Source organism: Stegodyphus dumicola, chromosome 12 (genome assembly GCF_044657685.1).
Source record: "Stegodyphus dumicola isolate Sdum_Otavi_A_Nest chromosome 12, ASM4465768v1".
NCBI lineage: Eukaryota > Metazoa > Arthropoda > Arachnida > Araneae > Eresidae > Stegodyphus > Stegodyphus dumicola.
This window is the reverse complement of record NC_140779.1, coordinates 73858451-73878939: the sequence shown is the minus strand read 5'-3', so window position 1 is coordinate 73878939 and position 20489 is coordinate 73858451. Positions and strand designations below refer to the sequence as shown.

Genomic DNA, 20489 nt, shown 5'->3' with positions numbered 1-20489 from the left:
ATATATATTATATGCATCCCATTCAGTTGTTATTTAAGATAACGTTATTAACTAATCCACATAAATAAACATATGAGTGAGCACTTCAAAAACTGAAGACGTTTTTCTTTCACGCGTGCGCTAAGTGGTGAATCAGGCAGGTTGATCTTGAACAACGCTCACACGCGTAATGCTTGTATGTAATCGGAGCTTTATCTAGAACTTGAACAGAAGGCCAAAGTTTCATATTCGGGATAATATTTTTATATCTATTTACATTAAATATATTTCCCTGCAAACTCCCTTCTTGAGCTGGGTTATCAGAATAAAGCTGTGTCATCGCTCCTTCAAGTAAGTACAAGTTTATTGCAATATATTTTAAGATGAGAAATTATCGTAAAAATTCTTGAGCGTATAATTTATTACAAGTGATAAATTTTGCAGTAATTTTGCTCCAAACTGTAAATCTGAATTGTCACTTTGCTATTATCCATTTTTCAGCTTTCTTTTCGTATGTTTTTATAAATGTATGTCTTGTAGCAAGTATTATAAGGCGTATGAAATTCAGCGGTCTTAACTTACTCGGCATTGATTGGGTGTAAATTCTTAAAAGTCCTCATCTTTTAATTAACTTTCTTTTTTGTTCATTTAAGTTTTTTTTCCGCAACCACAGAACTCGGTAATTTATGATCCTTGGTCCTTTTGAGCAAACACTTCTTATATTTATTCCAAGTACTGTACAGTTTTATAATCCGTATAGTACTTGGCAAAAAGGAAAATTTGGACATTCCATGTTTAGTTATAGGTCTTTTAGAATTTTGAATGTAGTATTAATTTTCAGTATTCTTTTAAGTATACGTAATTATCATTATAAAGATGCGTAATTAATTTATTATAAAGATACATAAACGTAAAAGTGAGGGTATAATATATTGAATAGAAGATATTTAGTCTAATCTCGATATGTCGAATTCCTCGGTATGTTAAACCGAAAATTATCCTCTGCATTTTCATTATTTTAAATAACGTAGTTTGCCGTATCTATATAGAATTTTCTCACGCTCATCTCCGGTATTTTGGTACCTGGAGCAATCAGTACCTCGTAAAAAATGAGCGTATTTAATAATTCAAATTAAAATATGCCCTATGAAGGGGTTCGCTTTGGATGGGGTCATAAAACAGTCTTTTATAGTGTAACTATTATTTATTAACAGGTTTAGGTTACACAGAGACATTGCATTTAACTTTAAGAAAATTACAGAGCAAGAGTCTGATACAACCTATCAGGTTTAGTACTTGGCTTTTACTGAAGTACTTCACTGGTTATTCACCAGAGGGCACTCTGGTTGCTACAGTTAGTCCAACAGTTTATATTAGCAGCAGAGTTTATATTAAAGGATTGGTTACAAACTCTCCCTCTGGCTCCGCCGACGTCACGGCAAGGAGACAGAACTGGAATAATTGGGAGTTCTTGTAATATCGTCTTTAGTCTCAGGTTTTTTTTGGTTTCCTGGGGAAGGGGACCTTTCTTTGAAGCACTGTCCGAAACAAGTTCTTGATTAGTTCGGGAATGCAACGTAACTTTTGACGGTCGACCTCTCTTCCTGAGAGGAAAAATGGGAGAAGTGGAAGAGTCTTTGAAAGCTTTTAGTGCAGATGTATGGTACGTCCCGAAGGGTTCTGATGGTTTATGAAGGCTTGAAATGACATAGGAAGTAGATGATTTCTGCGTCATCACCAAGTATGCACCGTCACGCTTTGGTATAAACTTTTTGTTGAGTTTTCTGTTTTGTTTTGAAGTCTTTTTGTTTTTTCATTACTAACGGGATGTAAATTGACCCACACTTTCATCTGGTGAATAAAACACTTGTCGTCTTCCTCTGTCACGTTGCTTTTTACGTTGATCTTGCTTTATTTCGATATGTTTTCGTATGTCCTATGTAATAGTTGCGAATCGCTTAAGATAAGGGGTGATTTCAGGAACAAAGTTATCATTTTCAATCACAGCTTTAAAATCCTGGACAACATCGTCATCAGTCCTCAGCTCTTTTCCAAACGTTAGGAATGCTGGTGTATAGCCTGTAGTGTCACAGACGGCCGTATTCATAGCGAAGCGAATAACTGGGAGTTTCGAATGTCAGTTGTCATTCGCCTCTCCTACAAGTATTGCAAGACGAGGTTTTGAGTCTTTTTTTCGTTCCAAGAGATTTGATTGAGGAAAGTAAACTGGTATCAAGTTGTTTTGATTGATATTTAATGCGCAGCAAACTTGTTGCATGACGGCATTGATAAACTGGGTTCCGTTATCATTGATGATTGCTCGTGGTATACCATACCACATGAATACTTCTTCGATGAGGGTTATAGCGCAGTCGCGTGCTGTAGCTTGAGCAAGAGGAAATAATTCAACCCATAGCGTAGCATAGTCTTTGACAATGAAGCTCCATTGTTTTCCAGTGTCAAGTTTTGGCAATGGTCCAAATAAATCGATAGAGATGATCTGAAAACGTTGAGAATAGAAAGGGGTTCTTAGCAGTCCAGCTGGCTTTTTGTTGGTAGCCTTGCAGCGGTTGCATTCAGGACATCTTTTCATATAGTCGGATATGTACTTTTTCATACTAGTCCAATAATAACGTCTGGCAATTCTTTGGAATATTCCTTCCTCTCCATAATGTCCAGCCATTGAGTTATCACTGTGCTTTCGCATGATTGATTCACGGTCGATGGTTGAAATGACTAATTGGACCTCTTCTGAATCAGAGTCAGGGACGTATCGGTAGAGAAAACCTTGATTCATTAAGAATCATCGTTCAGTCCAATTGGCACATTCTTCAGTTTTCTGAGTGGATTCGAAACTTTCTATAATCTGTTTTAAATTTTCATCTTTAAGTTGGCATTCATGCATGTCTTTTGGACTTCTTGTGGGCATATCCACTATAGATATATTTGAAATCTCGCAAGGTGTAACTTCATGTTTGGAGCTTGGACGGGACAGCATGTCAACGATGACGTTTGCCTTTCCAGGGATGTATTGTACTTTCAGATTGAAAGACTGAATTTCAAGTGCCCATCTAGCAAATCTTCCGGTTGGAGATTTGAGTTTCAAAAGCCAATTTTAAAGGCTGATGATCAGATGCTCTGATCTTCTGATCTTTAGTTACTTCTGATCTTTTTACGTAACCACAAAATGTCTTCAAGGCCAGGACTACAGCAAGAGCTTCTCGTTCAGACGTCGAATAGTTTCGCTCAGCCGGAGAAAGTAATTCGGCTGGCATATTTGATAGTGTACTTTTTTTACCCTTCCTCTTGAAGTAAAACAGCTCCAACAGCATACTTGCTTGCATCGGTTCGAACAGTATAAGGTTGAGTTCCATCTGCTTGCTTCAATATGGGAAGTGTTCTGAGGCAGTGTTTTAAAGTTTAAAATGTTTTTTGCTGGTTGAAACCCCATTCCCACTGGACTTTCTTCTTCTTTAGATCACTAAGAGGTCGTATATTTTCGTGAAGTTTTGTATACATCATCTAAACTAGTGGTCGATCTTCTGTCATGAAAGAATACCTTGCGGCTGAGTTTTTAACAATTTGAAGGCTATTTTTATTAATTTTTGGCACCACTGCGTTGAGAATGTTTTCGAGGGTCCTTACTAACGTTTCTACTTCTGATGTTTTTAGCTTCTTCATATAAATCCAATTTATCAGCCAGTTGAAGAGGATCAGTTCACTCGGACCAATGATCCACAAAATGTTTTCTAAATTCAGAAGGGGACCATCGTTTAATTTGGTCCGATATCATCAAATCCTTTAACTTCTCAAAAGTATTGATATTTAATTCGCCAATCCAGCCATCAAAGAAATTTTTCAAATCAAAGTAAAAATTTTGTCATGTACTATCAGGACTTTTGCGATGCTGCGAAAATAACTGTTGGAATTTTTCAGCACTTAACTTAAAACGCTTTAAGAGAATTTGTTTGATATTGTCATAATCTTGAGCATCACCAGCAGATTCCTTTGTAATTAGTTTTGCAACGTCATTCGGTAACAAACTTAGAGATGCATTGCCCATTTCCTTTGAGGTACGCTCAAAATTTTTAGTTGCGTTTCAAATAAAGTGAGAAAAAGGCTCATGTCATCACTTTTTGGATTACAATGAGAAATTAAAGTTTTTAATTTTAACTTAGGGATATCCGTGTTGGCAAGTTTCAAAACAAGTACATCATGACTAGCACCTGAACTAGATATTTGTATTTTCAATTTTTCGAACTCATGCTTGCGTTCTTCTATCTCTTTCCTTTCGTTATATTCGCGTTCCTCACTCTTTTCTTTCGTTAAATTCGCGTTCCTCACGATCTTTTCTTTTGTTAAATTCACGTTCCTCTATTTCTTTTCGTTTCGCAATTATGCTAAAAAATATATCTTTTGTAAACTCTTCATTATATCCCTTACTCATTAAAATGGAATCCTTAATATCAACTATTGTCATTTGTTCAGTAACATTCACACCAAGTTCGCTTGCTAGAACACACATATCTTGTTTACGTCCTTTACCAAAAAAAAAACGATATGGTGATGTGTTTCACTTAAGATAAATCCTTCGATGAAAAAAAAACCCTTTATTATGGCATTTAAGAGAAGTTTGTAATGAGGTCACCTTACTAGAAAAGATATGTAGTCATTTTATTACAGAATGTAACTACGTTAAATTTAGTTAATATGAAAAAAATATATATAACACAGTCAAAATAATGTATGAAAAAAAAAACACTTTTGTTGACTAAAAAATGTAACAGAAATGGCACAGCTTAAATAACATCGCTAGTTTAAATCTTTAATAGAAATCATTTTTCAGCAATATAACCGGAAATGCAAGAAAAAATATTAATAAATAAAATCGTTATGGAGGCACAAGGTAATAAACATGTCATTCAGGTAATGGCTCGTCAAGTGAAATCGAATTACGTTTAGACGATAGAATTAATTCAGGATGTCACACACAACAGTTTTTGATATAGAATTTTACTTCTAAAATGCTTTATTTGATCATATTACACATATTTATGTTTTATCATATTTATTATTTCGAAACAAAAATGACTATTATCATTATACAGTTCTCATGCACGCATTATATGTAACAAAAATCAAGAATTTCTCAATCATTTCAAAATGACATAATACAGTGCGAGCACAAAAACAGTCCCCGGTTTCGAAAGGGGATAACTTTAATACCGAAAGGACTGTCTTGCTCAAAATTTTAACATAGTTACATAAACTCATAAACATTTTGGTGGTATTGATTTTGAATCACAAACACTAGATGTACGCGATACCTGTTATGCGGGAAACATCGATGCGGTAAATTCAGTTCCAAGCACATAATATCCGGTGTGATGGAGTTGACAGCAGCACTGATGCTTTCTTGAAGATCATTCAGAGTTGAAGGTAACAATTTCCTCCGAGACGGAAGGTCGGCCAGAATGCTTCGTTGCTGCGGGGTGAACGCCATTTTCGATTTCACTGCCCTCTAGCAATCGAAGTCATGCGTAGCGATTCTGTAAAGAAAAGAAATCAAAAATATTTGAATTAACTTAGTTGTGGATATTACATTTATCAGCATATAAAAGTAACTGTTAATTTTATGACGCCTTGAAATCAGGGACTGTTTTTGTGCTCACCCTGTATTTAGCAAAGGTATTATATATATATATATATATATATATATATTAAGAACACGGTAAAGTATTTTAACGTTTTCTAGTTAAATATTTGCACGTTTTCAACATTCTGTAATGTTTTATTGAGTTAAAACATTATAGAATATTAGTGTTTAAATGCAAAACAAATTATATCATTGATAATAACTATTTGTTGTTTAGCCTTCGGAGTGGCAGGAAAAAGAAATTCATACCTGACGGGCGAGGTATTCTTTACCTAATGTTTTAGGAGCTGGATCCAAAGGGTGTGAATGCAAGTACTGTTTCTGAAAAAGAAACTGAGCAAAAGTCAAGCGAAAATGCTCAAAGTTAAACATTTACGTTGGGCGTCAAATTATGAGGGGGTCGTTTTGTTTGGGGTCATAAAACAGTCCTCTGTAGTGTAACAATTGTTTATTAACAGGTTTAAGTCACACACGGACATTACATTTAACTTTAAGAAAATTTATAGAGAAAGAATCTGATACAACCTATCCGGTTTAACACTTGGCTTATACTGAAGTATTTCTCTGGCTACTCGCCAGAGGGCACCCTTGTTGTTACAGTTAGTCCAATAGTTTACATTAACAGCAGAGTTTATATTAAAGGATTGGTTACAGCCCTTACTGATTGTCGCTTAGGCGAATTCTTTTGCTGATCTCAAGAGCTTATGTTGGCTATGCTTGGAGCAGGATCTGGATATCTCTTGAACTATAGCGGCTTTCAAGGCAGAGTAGTAAAATTCAAAATAATGCAGGTTTGATTAAGGGAGACTATTTAAAAAAACAAAAATTTTGAAGGAACATCTGAAAAATTGGGAAATGCGGACATTTCTATACACTTAAGAAATTAAATTCGTTAAGAAATTAAAGAAAGCTATAAAAAAGGAGGAATCTAAGGGTAATTAAATAAAGATTAAGATAACGAGACAAGTAAAAATTTAACTAAGTAATTAAGCTGAAGTTAAATCTGGTTGGAATTCAGGCGAAATCAATAAATTTATTGATAATTTCAAAGAATGTGTACATTTTGTCTAATGGATCTTCACAACTTCTGAGTTTGGGCGCATTTTTTTTAAAAACCCTCTTCAGTACAGCAAGTTTCTTTGCCAAAGATATTACTAATTACCTGCATGTTATTGAAAAATTCAATAAATTTAGGTATTTAGGCTTTACTATTGAAGTTATTCTACGTTTATTATAATCAATAGAGCTATTAGAGGTAGTTTGGGTTGGATTATCAGTTTTTTTCATGGATTTAGCATGTTAGCTAAATCTATGAGATGGTAAAAGATGTCCATGGTTTGAGTACTTTAGCGTAACTAATACCAGGATTTACTAAATTATTGTTAAGTAGATTAATTTTGGGAAGTTTATGGTTCACTGTAAGACGCTGGTTGTTCTAATTGCCGCTTACTGTATTTGGAGTATTTAACTTTCCTTTGTGGGGACGATCAATTGGTTTGTGAGTTAGACAGCATTTGACACAACGCGGTTCAAAAAACCGGCGGAACGGTTTCGGGCATTTATGAAGCTGAGGAATTATATTTTAGTGAATTACTCTCAACTGTTATAGAAAGTGGCATTATGTCTTTGAGTTCATATATTTTATTACACGGTCGTATAAACTCCATGAGGAATAATAGCTCAGGGGCTTAGTTTTCCGACTAATAAGTTGAGAGATTTTCTGTGCTGCAAATGGTCTTTTTGTGAGAATACTGGTTTTCAAGGTTTTTCTTGTCACGCCTCCCTATTGCCAAAAATAAAAATTCTCAAGCCTGCTTTCCTAATAATAATAATATTACCTATGTATAAGGATAGAATGAGCCAAAAAGATATATATATATAAAGTATTTATTATAGAAATATACTGTTTTAACACACATATGGCATGAAAAAAAATTAAACCTATATGAGACGGACGCGTCTGCATACTTTTGAATACTTTTGACAAGATTTTGAAGGTCTAGGTTCTCAGAAGAAAGGGCGAAACATAATCACAAACAGTATTCAGTTTGCTTTTATAGGTCCCCCCCCCTTTTTTTTTTTTTTAACTACTGCTAAAAACGCCTCTTCGCACAAATAAGTGTTTAAAAACCGTAAGTACCGTTACAGTGCTTGTTCTGCTACTCTGAGATAAACTTGGAGATATTTTAAACAAAATAATAGCTTATCTATCATTTGAAAGTCATTTTTTATTTCCAAAGCGATTTTTTGTAGTGCTTCTGGCAGCACATCTATGTCAATGCGAAAATGATCCATCATCAATCAATAAATGTTATTATCTCTTACATTAGGAATGTAACATTTGAATTCATCAATGAGATGGTACAAATCATTTGATATTATTCATAGCATCATTACCCTTAAAACCTCCTTCAAGTGTGTTTTTTTTTTCCAAGATTCCAAATAATTTGGGAAAGCAGAAATAATTGCAGACCAAAATTTTACGTTCTCAGAGTTACAACTTATCAGTATATGCTACGATAGCATTCGGTGATAAAATATATTCGAATCTCTACTTTATAATTTCAAGTTCAATGAGTTCAGAGAATCGAAAATATCCGATAAATAAGCCAATCAACCTGTAAAGTCATTTGGTTATTGAAGCAGGAGACGTGAAATATGTGTAGAACCCTCGCTGGGACTCGAACTTGGAAGTTTCGAATACACGCCGAGTGTGCTACCGTTGCATCACGAAGGCATACTGAAAGGAGGAAGAAAATACCTTGTGCAACTTGGAAACTTGGCTTTTGGAATTTCACATACAGGAAACCTCAGAATGAGCAGCCGTTCCGACTGAAAGATTTTCAGCCTTTTTCTGCTTATTTAGCTTTTTATATTAAAAAATAAATAAATAAATATCTAAAAAACTAGAATTATGCTGATTTGAGATTGTTGCTATAATAAGATAGTTCATTAGAGTCTGAAGCTTCTGGCGAAGAGATTTACTCCGGAGAACCTGCTGGAACCATTCACGAGCATTGTTTGTTGCATAGGGCCCAAAATGTAGATCTTTGGTTATTTCACACTGAATAGTGCTCTAATGTACTTGGTAATCCACAAACGCAGCTGTCTGTATTATGTAGCCCAGTTCAGTTTGGTTTTGAGTTTCCAAAAACTTAATCACTTCATCAAGAAGGTCAAATAATCTTGTTAACATATTCCTTTTCGAGAGGCAGCATTCTTTCGTATGAAATAACAGTGTTTTATACGAAAGAATTTCGTATAAAACAGTGTTTAATAACATATAATACACAGACTTTTACATGTATAATAATGTTTTGTACGTGTAACAGTGTTTTATACGTATAATTTTTAATCTTCATAAAAAAAGTCAAATACTTAACCCATTATATTATTAACATGATTGAGAGTTTTGAATATTGGGACCCAGTAACACTGGGATTTTTTTTCCTCTGACCATTTGAACGAATTCTGAGCGAGATTCAAACATTGAAAGAGAGCGTTTGTGCATACGCCTAACTGCTTTTGCCATGACAATTCATATTTGCAAAGAATTCAGAGATTGCTGTCGTTATAAGAGTTGCTTTTGAAGTAGTCGCTAACGCTAGAAAACACCATCTGGGCTTTAATTCTTTCATTTTGTGTGTATTGACGTTTGACACCTAAGAGTTGACATTTTACAATATCTGTACTCTCATCTAACTATACTGTGAAAACATTTGACTCTTTCAAGACTTGCACAAGCTGATTTTTTATGTCTTCGGCCATATCATTAATGTGACGTTTCAGTTGTTGAAGAAAATGGTATTTATGAAAGTTTTTGTTTATTTTTTAGTCCAACAACAATGTTAGCTGCTTTCAACAGGCAGAGTTTAACGAGAGTGTCTCCGATAATATGACTTTTTTTGCCCTTTGCGATGAGTAGCGATAACTCTTACGAACTTGCGAGTGCGTTTTCAGACGACTGAGCAAAGGATCTAGTGTTATCTAATTTTATATGTGTCAGACTTACGCATCTTGATGCACAAAACTCCTTCGAGTTCTCGTTTAACATGCTATGTTTTGTTCACAAGTGTCGTTTCATATAAAAAGGTCTCATGGCATCATTTCTCAATACTTCAGAACAAATAACACATTGTCGCTTGTAGACACCTTTTTTCTTTATATATATAGAAAATCCGTAATTTTCATTTCTTCGCCGAATTCATGATTTAGTAAAAAAAAGTAACAAGTCGGCAGTTTATTTTCGTATAGAAAAAACATGCAACTGCATTGCTTGTATTAGGGACAGTATATATCAGTCGGTACGTTCACACTGAACATATTGCTTAGCTGGAAAATTGTTTGACCCATAGAATTCTTCCGCAATTCCAGAAAAAAAATGAAGAGTTTCTCAGCAGTATCATGCTTCATTCTCGCGAATTGCTTCACCTTAACGATCGGAAATTTTCTTTTCTCCATATCCCTAAAGATCGCCTCTTCGTTAACCGACGCCGGTAAATTCTTCAAAACAGCTTTTTTAGGCTTCTCTGTATTCAATTAATAAGTGTGAAAAGGAATGTTTCTGTCTTTCAGTTGTAGAGACTTTAGGTATTTTTGGAAGCATCAAGATAAAAAATTAGCAACGCCTTCGCCAGGAATCGAACCGCGGACCTCTCAGTTACGCGCTAAGCGTGCAGACCACTATACCATAAAGGCTCGCTTAGAAGGCGGGAGAAACACTTTATATACTCCCCCTTTTAAAGAGTGCGACTGGGGTATTAGGGGACCCAATCGTCAAATCCTGGGTGAGACGAATCATCATCCGACACCCTTTTAGTTCGGGCGCCACTGTAGAGACATTAGGTATTTTTGGAAGCACTCAAGATGAAAAATTAGCAACGCATTCATCGGGAATCGAACCGCTGACCTCTAAATTACGCGCTGAGCGTGCAGACCAATACACAGTACTTTTAACATCTTTCGGTGGTCCGTAATAGTTTTCACATGCACAAAAATTTATTAACTTTTCATGTTTGCTTCAAAGTCTCCCACATACATTTCGCGAAAACATACATTTATTTGAAGCTACTCTGTAGCATTCTGGTCCAGCATGATTAGTGATAGTTCACAGCTTTCCAATTCTCCATTAACAGGTACCGGATTCGGTTCAGGTTTGTCTATTATGCAGTTTCATCTCTTTCTTTATACTCCGTGCCCTGAGCCGAATTTAGACTTGAAAAAGCCCTAAGCTATTTGAGATATGGGGCCCCTTATAAGTCTGTTATATTATAATACTACATATATACATTATTTTAATTCTGGGGGCCTTCGAGAAAGTGGGGGCCCTAAGCTATAGCTTAAGTTTCTTATACGTAAATCCCGCACTGTCCGTACCCGTGGTTAAAAGCTTCAAATGTAAACAAAGAGCCACCACGATAGGCCTAGCCGCCACCTATACTTTTAAACAGTTGATAATTATATAATCATTGCATGCAGATTAAATAAAGGCATAAAACCCTTAACCGGAACACAAGAAAAACAAAATTCAATAGCCCTTTAAAGCAAAAATAGGCATAATTTATCAGCATATAAGAATAAAAACACAATGCTCACCACCGAGACCGAGCCGGGTAAGAGGGTGGGAATATACCCACCCTAGTGCAAGCATATATTGTATAAACGTTTGGTGGTGTAGATTGCGATAGAAAAGGGAGGTGCAAGGTAGATATTATAGCGGTTTCCTATACAAAATTCCAACATTCTAGGTCATCATTAGCTATTTTTAAGTTATGCGAGATACATTCACACGTATGTACGTACTTACAGACGTCACGAAAAATTTCCTTCTGAATCTAATTTAAATCCATTTTACAATCCGTTTTGTAAAACAAAATTCCTTTATTTTGGCCGTACGTTCTGATGTCACGCAAATAAAAAACGTTCAAATGGATTCGAGATCGGTCAAAATGGCTATTTTCGTTAAAATATAATACCCGAGATTTCAGAACTTCCGTACTTCGTACAAGGAAGTGAAAAGGAGAATAATTAGTAAAAATTTTTAAATATACATCCTAACTACAAAAGAAATAAAACAAATATAAAAAAATGAATATGTTTTACGCATGCATAATTTATATGTTTGTGAATCGGTTATGTGTAAATTTTTACTTATGTTTATAATAGCATTACGTAATATTTCCCCAGTGCAATTTTATACTTATAATATTTTATATGCATATATAATTGTATTTGCATAAAAGACTATATATATGTGCATGCTTTCATGTGTGTAAAGAAACTGAATGCCTAACTTTCCATTTTTGCAATCTCTTTTTTTCTTTTTGTCTTCACCTTAAGTAGTAGCCAGATTTCGTCATATTTGTAAAAAGGCCAATACAAGAAATTATTTTTCTGAATCTTTTAGGCACAATATCTGCTCCTTTAAAAAGGCACGTCTCTCATCATTCAGACAATTCTCTATTGACATCTTCTTGTCTTTCTTTCTTTTTTAGCCCAAAAAGGCGTCAGCACGAATAGGCTATACGTCTCGAAACCGAATTTTGCGTTGTCTACTGTAAATGGCGAATCATTTTTCAATTTTGTTACCAAATTCTGTCGCCCTGTATTACCTTTAAAGAAATAAAATAATGAAGAATCTGCATGAATGTATGCAGGTTCCTCGCAATGTAAAAAAAACAACAGTACCTACAGGCATCAAATTCTGAATAGCACAGTCTTCCACCCGAACATGAGCAGCTGGAAGCCCGTACTTTGAATTCTGAATTTGTTTCATTATCTATTTCACATCTTATAAAACGTTAAGGAATTTTTGATTAACAAACTCAACGATTTTAAAGCAAGCCGTGGCAACACTGTACCGAAAAAAAAATTTTTTTTTTAATCTCCAGCGAGCAAAGCTGCCTGTCATAAATTCTTAAGATATGCTGTTTCTGAATATTTTGGGATTTTTCTATTGAATGGAAGTTTATGCCCATAAGTGCGAAGAACGCTATATATAAGAAATAAAGTTAACACACATAATGTTAATAATAAAAAGACACAAAAAAAGTTTTGTAAGCCATTTTACTGAGAAAACTGAACATTAATATGATAAGCTAAGAAACCACTGGAAAAAATAAAAAAGCGTATGCCAACCAGCGCATACCGGGAGGGGCCATTTTCACCACTATCTATGCTTAAAAAAATGCAAAATAATTTTCAATACATATGCCTTAATTTTTTTTAAATATTGCTTTTCCAAAATTTCATACGATTAACAAAAATTGAATGGAAAGTCTACAATTTTTTTCATTCAGAAGTGAGATGAGGAAATTCACTATTCCTCAGCAAACAAGCAGATTGGAAAATATTTCGAAGGCTATGTAACACTTTCAAAACGTAAAGCTTTTGTCTTTTTTAAACTTTGAATAGTCATCCGTATTCGGTCCCATTTTCCCTCTAGCTATCGAGCTTTAATGTCACTAAAGAAGAAAAAGGCCCTTTCATTTTGAACCAAGCATCTATAAGCTTAATGGTTAAAAGAAAATAAGTAAGTATAAATATAGCAAAAATAATAAACTTTTTTTTGTAATAATATAGAGAGCATATCAACTTGGATGCTTTCAATACTATGAATTTTATTTTCTTAGTCATCTAACAATTTAAATTCTTATTATTTAAAAGGATGTACACCACTTGGATCATTTTTTGGGGGTTTTCAGGTTAACTTTTCTCCGAGTGAAACGTGGACTTTATTGGAATAATTAGCCCAAAACAACTTCTACTTTCACTTTTGAAACTATGCGAATGAATCCTGCTTTTGATGCAAACTGCAGCTTCTTAATTTGATAAAGGATGATAATATTCCTAGAAAAAACTACCTTTCTTCCGCGAATATTAATTAAAGCTGGATCAAATACGTCTTTATATTCTAATTCAATCCATTTGCCTTGTTACCCCTGTTAAGTATTCAAGAAGTTTTTTTTTTTTTTTTTTTTTTTTTGTTTGTTTTGTTTTGTTTTGTTTTTTCAAAATAAATAAATAAATTACAATTTTTCAATGACAAATGATTATTAATTTAACGAAGATCACTGTCTGAGACGGTGACAATAAAATATTGCTTTTAGCATGAAAATTTTATGCAAAACTTCAATTACTGTAATAGTATTATATACGAGGGTAAGTTAAAAAATAAGTTTCCCCTGTCGACTGCGGTCAGAGTTGTGTATGAAAGTCAAAAAATAGAATGAGACATTAAAGATATGACATACCTTTATTTTTCCACATAGGTACCAAGTACATTGAGACATTTGTCATATCGCTTGATAAGCTTCAAAAAGCCCTCCAGGAAAAAATCAGGGCTTTGCATATGGAAGAAGCGTTGAACGTCTTGTTTCACTTCAGTATTGCTTCCAAAGCGCCTTCCCCCGAGATTTTTCTTCAAAGCCGGAAACAGATGGAAGTCGCTTGGTTCAAGATCAGGACTGTATGGCGGATGGTGTAGGCGCTCCCAACCAAGAGTTGCAATATGGTTTTGCATTGCCGTCGCCGAATGTGGTCTGGCATTGTCATCCAACAGCAGAACGCCAGATGTGAGAAGGCCAGGCCGCTTTTTCCGAATCGCCTCTTTCAATTTCGACAGGGTGTCACAGTAGCGCGTAGCATTGATGGTTCCAACCTCCAAAACGTCCAGCAACAAAACTCCTTGGGCGTCCCAGAAAACTTTGAGGAGCACTTTACCTGCAGAGGGAGTTGTCTTGAACTTCTTTCGGACAGGTGATGACGGATGTTTCCACTCCATAGATGCGGCCTTCGATTCTGGCGTGAAATGGTGGACCCACGTTTCATCCCCCGTCACAATCCGAAACAGAAAGTCATTGCCATCTTCATGGTAACGCACGAGATGTTCCAGGCTGACCCCCATGCGTTGTTCCTTGTGTGTCGAGGTCAATTGTCGGGGCACCCATCGTGCTGACACTTTTCTGTATCGAAGAATGTCGTGGGTGTTGTTTTGAGCTCGCTCATGTGAGATTCTAAGTTCTTCCGCTACTTCATCGATGGTGATACGCCGGTTCGCTCTAATCATGTCATCCACCTTCCTGACATTTGCATCTGTAGTGGCCGTGCGCGTCCGTCCAGCGGTATGTCCTCCACTTGCTGACGTCCATCACTGAATGTGCGACACCGTCTCCGCACCATTTGCTTCGACATCACACCTGGCCCATAGACTGGTTATGAATTTCTGTTCCTGATACTCCATGTGCCCATTCATAGCGGATAACCGCTCTCACTTCCTCCTTTGACCCCGAATTCAAAACGCACCTTCTCTCCATACCTACCGGGGCTCAAATGAGAGGCTGGTCTCCGCTTTGCGCAGGCGCTGCAACAGCGCCATCTGCTTGATTTGCAGCGACCTCTACCCAATGCTGTATCGGTGACTTGCGCGTTTTCCTGCTGTGTCGCCTTTCGCCCATAGCCGTTCAACGCTTCATCCATATGCAAAGCCCTGATTTTTTCCTAGAGGGATTTTTGAAGCTTATCAAGCGATATGACAAATGTCTCAATGTACTTGGTACCTATGTGTAAAAATAAAGGTATGTCATATCTTTAATGTCTCATTCTATTTTTTGACTTTCATACACAACTCTGAACACAGTCGACGGGGGAAACTTATTTTTCAACTTACCTACGTATAAAAGATATCTAAAGCACTTCAAGAAAATTTACTATGAAGGAGGATGCTAATATGCTTGTGTAGAACTTTGTGCGTCTTTCGTAAATAAAATACAAAATTTATAAAATTAATTCTATTCTCGTAGGTGTAGATAAAAGACAAACTGAAAAAATTCTAGAGGACAATTTTAATTATTTTAATTCTGCTTCATCTGCGTTATAACATTTAAATTCTCAACAGACGTTATTCTCTTTCTGTTCCTGCATATGCTGTAGACATCAGTACTATATTTCTTCAAAATAAATTACCATTTATTAGTGAAGATACCATTCAAAATAAATTACCATTTATTAGTGAAGTTCATACTCCTCACAAATCATTTTGAACCTTCAAGCTTATGTATATTTCCCAAAACGAAAATGTCTGACAGGAAAAATAGGTGTTTCCAATATAACGGCCTTCGTGTATACCCTTAGATGGTTTACAGTAGAGTATTGATTTTGCGTACTGTTTCTCATGATTACTTTTGTGTCGAAATCGAGAAGGAAAGGGAAGTTTTGTTTCCCAGACTTTCAAAAATCGGACGAAGATGAAAGTAAAAGCATATCGTCATTAAAATCAATTTACCTCTTGGACTCTATGACAAGTGCACCTAATTTTCCAAAAGCCCGTGAAATACCTGAAAATTCTGTTATTGATGTATGCCTGTATAATAAGAAACGTTCCTCTGTTGAAAATAATAGACAGATGCTCCGACATATTATATGAGAAAATATTCCGTAGCAAACAATGTATAGCATTCAGAGGACGTAGAGAAAAACTAGAGCTAGCAGAAAATTCTGGAAATTTTTTATCAGTTCTCAAAATGATGTCTAATTATGCAGAAGACTTACAACAACATTTAAATTCTCCAGCCATGATTAAAGCGACTTATTTGTCATCTACCTTAAAAAATGAACTGGAAGATATTATTAAACACCAAGTAATTCAGAAAGATGTCATCGAAGAAATTAAAACAGTGAAAGTCACTTCAAATAATGCGGAAACTTTATCACTGTGTATAAGACTTGTCGACTGTCCCAAATAAAAATAATAATAATAATAATAATAAAAACTTAGGGAAGTGTTCTTAGATTTTCTCAAATTAGATAGGATTACAGGGAAATTTATTTTATCCTCTATAATTTCAATAATTTCAAAATTCGTGTTAAATGCTAGCAGCATTAGAGGTCAGAGTTATGATGGAGCAGGAAACATGTAATAAAAAAAGTTGGAGTTCCAGCTCAGATTAAAGCTTTCGCTCCAAGAGCAATGTATATGCACTGCACTTCTCATTGTCTGAATCTTGTAATCATACACCCATGCAAAATTCCTGAAATACACAATATGCTGGACCAACTCAAAAAAAAAATTTTTTTTTGAAACAGTCCTAAACGAAATGATCTTCCTACTCAAATTGTCGATCAGAATACAACACATTATTTAGGTCAATGAAAAATAAAATTAGTCCTTTGCTGGACCAGATGGGCCATGCGGCATAAGGCGTACTAGCACTTTTATCAAAGCTTAAAGCTTTTTTGATATCATTGAAGCCCTAGAGCACATTGAGTAGTCAATTAAATTTATGTGCAAATATTTTTATTATGTAATTATGCAACCATTTAAACTTATGTCATAAACGAGCGTAAGCGAGACGCTATGGTTCTGCTGAATTCACTCATTTCATCTGCTTTCGTTGTAACATTTATACTATCAGGTTCAATGTTTCTTCTAACCTTCTTCGGAAACATACAATGACCTGACTAGAACAGAGAGCTTACTAAAGCTATGTTCACTAATTGTAGTAAGTAGACAGGATACAGACGAAGGGTATACAAAACCCTTTATTTTTTTCTTTATATACAATGACTTCCGTACTTCGGAATACAATGACCCTCCACTCGGGGTCTAACTTAAAAGATATCAAAATAAAACTAAACTCTAATTTAACTTTAGAATAAGATTGGCCTTATAATAACAGGAAGCGTATGTAGCACAGCGACTGTGAACACTACAATACGTTTAATTTATCAAGAGGATTAAAACCTCTGGCCTGGAAGGCAAAGTAGCAACTGCGTAACTTCTAAGGTAAGCGGCCTGCTTCGAACTCACGGCTTCCTCTCTTCTGCTTGGCAAAAAGGCCACACTTAAATACTTGGCGTTCGCCAGACAACTTTGCATAAACTCCTTCACGCTTATAATTCTGGCCGGAAGTAGAAAATAAGAAGTGATAGTAAAGATTTAAAATAAAATAAACGTTAGTAAAACTTAAGATCCTTACATACTTCCCGCCAGAGTTAATTAGTTTGAAACTGAGGTCTAAAACGACCTTGTTGAAACCTTTTAGCTCTAGAAACTAACGCGAGGCCAAACTTTTACAATCGTAACTTAGCTAGAAACTAGAAAATTTTAAAAGAAAGAAATTTGTTACAATAGCAGCTCCCGGAATATACAACAATCTTTTTTCTTTTTCATCTGTACTGCATCAAAACAGGAGCTTTATTCAATTCTGGTTCCTTCCAGAGATCTGGAAGGAAAACTAGTTTAATGAAATGTTACAGAATGACATTGCAAATAACATATAGAATATACTTTTCTTAACATTCTTATTTCATTCATGACTATTTTAATTATCTCTCCCCGTGCTCTCTGACATGTGTTGTAAAAACACCAAACACGAATGTGTTTCTGTCTATGTGTTCAACACTTCCTCCTACAATCAAAACACTAACGTGTTAAAATTCAACATACGAGACCTCTTAACACACCCTAATTTCAACTCTAGACCCTGAGGTACTATTCCGAAAGTGGCTAACTCTAAAGTGTAGCGTCAGAGAGCCTAACTACATCATTCAACCTTTAACACATATTCACCATGATTTAATCTTTACAGTCACACGAATAACAAATTTTTTAACATTACTTTCACTTTTACCATATCACGTTATTTCTAAACATTCAAAATAACAGTTCACATGTATACAAGAACATATCAAGATGCCGTTAATTTTACACATTTGAAAACATACATTAGTAGTACATTGTTAACTTCTATTCTTTTCAAAGCAAGTGCCAATTCTTTCTACATTGAAATAATACTACATTTCAAAAAGTCTTTCAGACTAAAACTTCTTTCTTGTTAGAATGTTTTAAATAAAATTTATACAATAACTTTTTACAATATTCAAGTCTTTATACAACGCTATTATACATCAACTTTAGTTTTACGCGCGAGTAATTGAAAAACATAATAAGAAAATCGGTCACAACTCATTTCTCGCCCTTTTGGCGATAAAGGTAGACCTCGCATGAGGTAAAACTTCTTGAAATCTGCCACTTGCAGTAAGAATGAAAGATTAACTTAAGTTTGTAAAGTAACATAAAATTTTACTTATCTTTGTAATATTCAGACATCCTTTTCTGGGCCCAGTCTTTAAAGGTGCTGCAGACCGTAGCTTGGTTGATCCTCCTTCTTGTACGGGCTCGCCCTTCAGTGCTTTCCTCTGGAAGCTTCCGTTTTTCACCACTACGGCCACCCTTGAACATCTTCCTTCTGTCCTCTGCTTGTGGTCTTGGCCGTTTGAAGGCAGCTGGTCTTGGTGGAACCGGGAAACTTCTGTCGTGATCCTGCTTGGACCTCGTTGTTGGCCGTTCAAATTTTTCTTGTACTTTTTCCTCCGCCGCTGATGGCCCTTCCGCAGTTCGGCGACTTTTGCTGCGGAGAGTTCTGTCGGATGAGTCAATCTTCCGTTTCACAGCCGGGTTATAGTTGCCGTCCTTTCTCCCGGTCTTTTCCACATACGTCGTCCTTCTCCCTTCTTCATTCTGGGGGTGTTCGTGAACTCTGTTTTTTGGACGGTGGAACGGCTTCTTTTTCTTTGTACCTTCAATTTTTCCGCGGGGCAATTTTCTTTTCACTTGCTTCTGTCTCTCATTGGCTTGCCCTTGTACTTGTCGTTTTCCCACCTCTGGAACTTGTACCTGCGGTGTCTGCCGTACCGGTTCCTGCAAAAGATCTGAAAAGATTTGCATTTTATTACGGTCATAGAATGGTTTTATCTGGTCAATGTTTGCGGAACAGGTTTCACCATTTCTTGCCTTTAACACTACAACAGCGTGAGTTATTTTTTCTATAACATATGGTCCTTCAAAGCGTGGAAAAAATTTGGCAGTTTTATCTTCTGGTGCTGAAGAAAGTGAATGCTTAATTTTTAGTACTTCATCCCCTACTTTATAAGTTACTCCCCGTCGTTTCAAGTCATAATACAATTTTTGTTTTCTTTGTGCTACTTCCGTATTCTTTTTTGCTTCTTTTATTAGTTTTTCTATATCACCCATTTTAAATTCTGGGGCTCTTTGTTGCACATAAAATAGTTTATCTAACGGTGTTATAACCTTTCTGCCTAGAAATAACTCAGCAGGAGTTTTGCCCGTTGTATCATGTTTTGCGGTCCTAAGGGCGAAAGCAAATTCATTGACATAGTTATCCCAGCTTTTATGAAAATTTTTAACATAACTACGGATAATTTTCACTATATTTCTGTTGACCCGTTCCGCTATATTTGATTGCGGCCGATACGGGACCATTTTTAAATGACGCCCAGTTTTTGGCACATGTCTTCAAATATATTACTTACAAATTGAGGACCATTATCCGATATAACTTTTAGGGGCGCCCCGTATTTTAAAATATATTTATTTAAAATAGAATCGGTAACTAATTTCGCGGAGGCTCGTTTTAAGGGAACAATTTCGGTCCATTTACTAAAATGATCAACTATAACAAGGAGATAGCGACTTTTGTTTAACTGACTTTTTGGGAAAGGGCCCAATAAATCGATGCCGATTATTTCATTTGGAAATTCGGATTTAATACTATTTAGAAACCCGGCCGGGCGGAAATTAATATAATTAACGGCTTGACATGTTGGGCAGGACTGGACATACGCCCTTGTTAACTTTTGCAGTTCAGGAAAGTAGACTGCCTCGCGTACGCGTTGAGTAGTTTTTCGAATACCAGCATGAGAAGCTAAAGGGCTGTCATGGAGCTCTTGCAGGATATTTAATCTAAGACTAGCTGGGATAACAGGTCGAAATTCATTGTTGGAATTCGTAGTTTTTGTATAAAATAATAGACCATCTATTAGTTCGTAATGGGCC

General features: G+C 35.6%; 1 protein-coding gene across 1 annotated transcript in view; it reads left to right on the top strand.

Moving 5' to 3' along the window:
- Positions 1–185: 185 nt before the first annotated feature.
- The window catches only part of LOC118183059 (trans-L-3-hydroxyproline dehydratase-like), a 58884-nt gene continuing 38580 nt past the window's right edge, over positions 186–20489 (top strand). Inside the window, exon 1 of the mRNA XM_085806577.1 lies at positions 186–330. The gene's annotated coding sequence lies outside the window, so the exon portion shown is untranslated. The remainder of the gene's footprint in view (positions 331–20489) is intronic.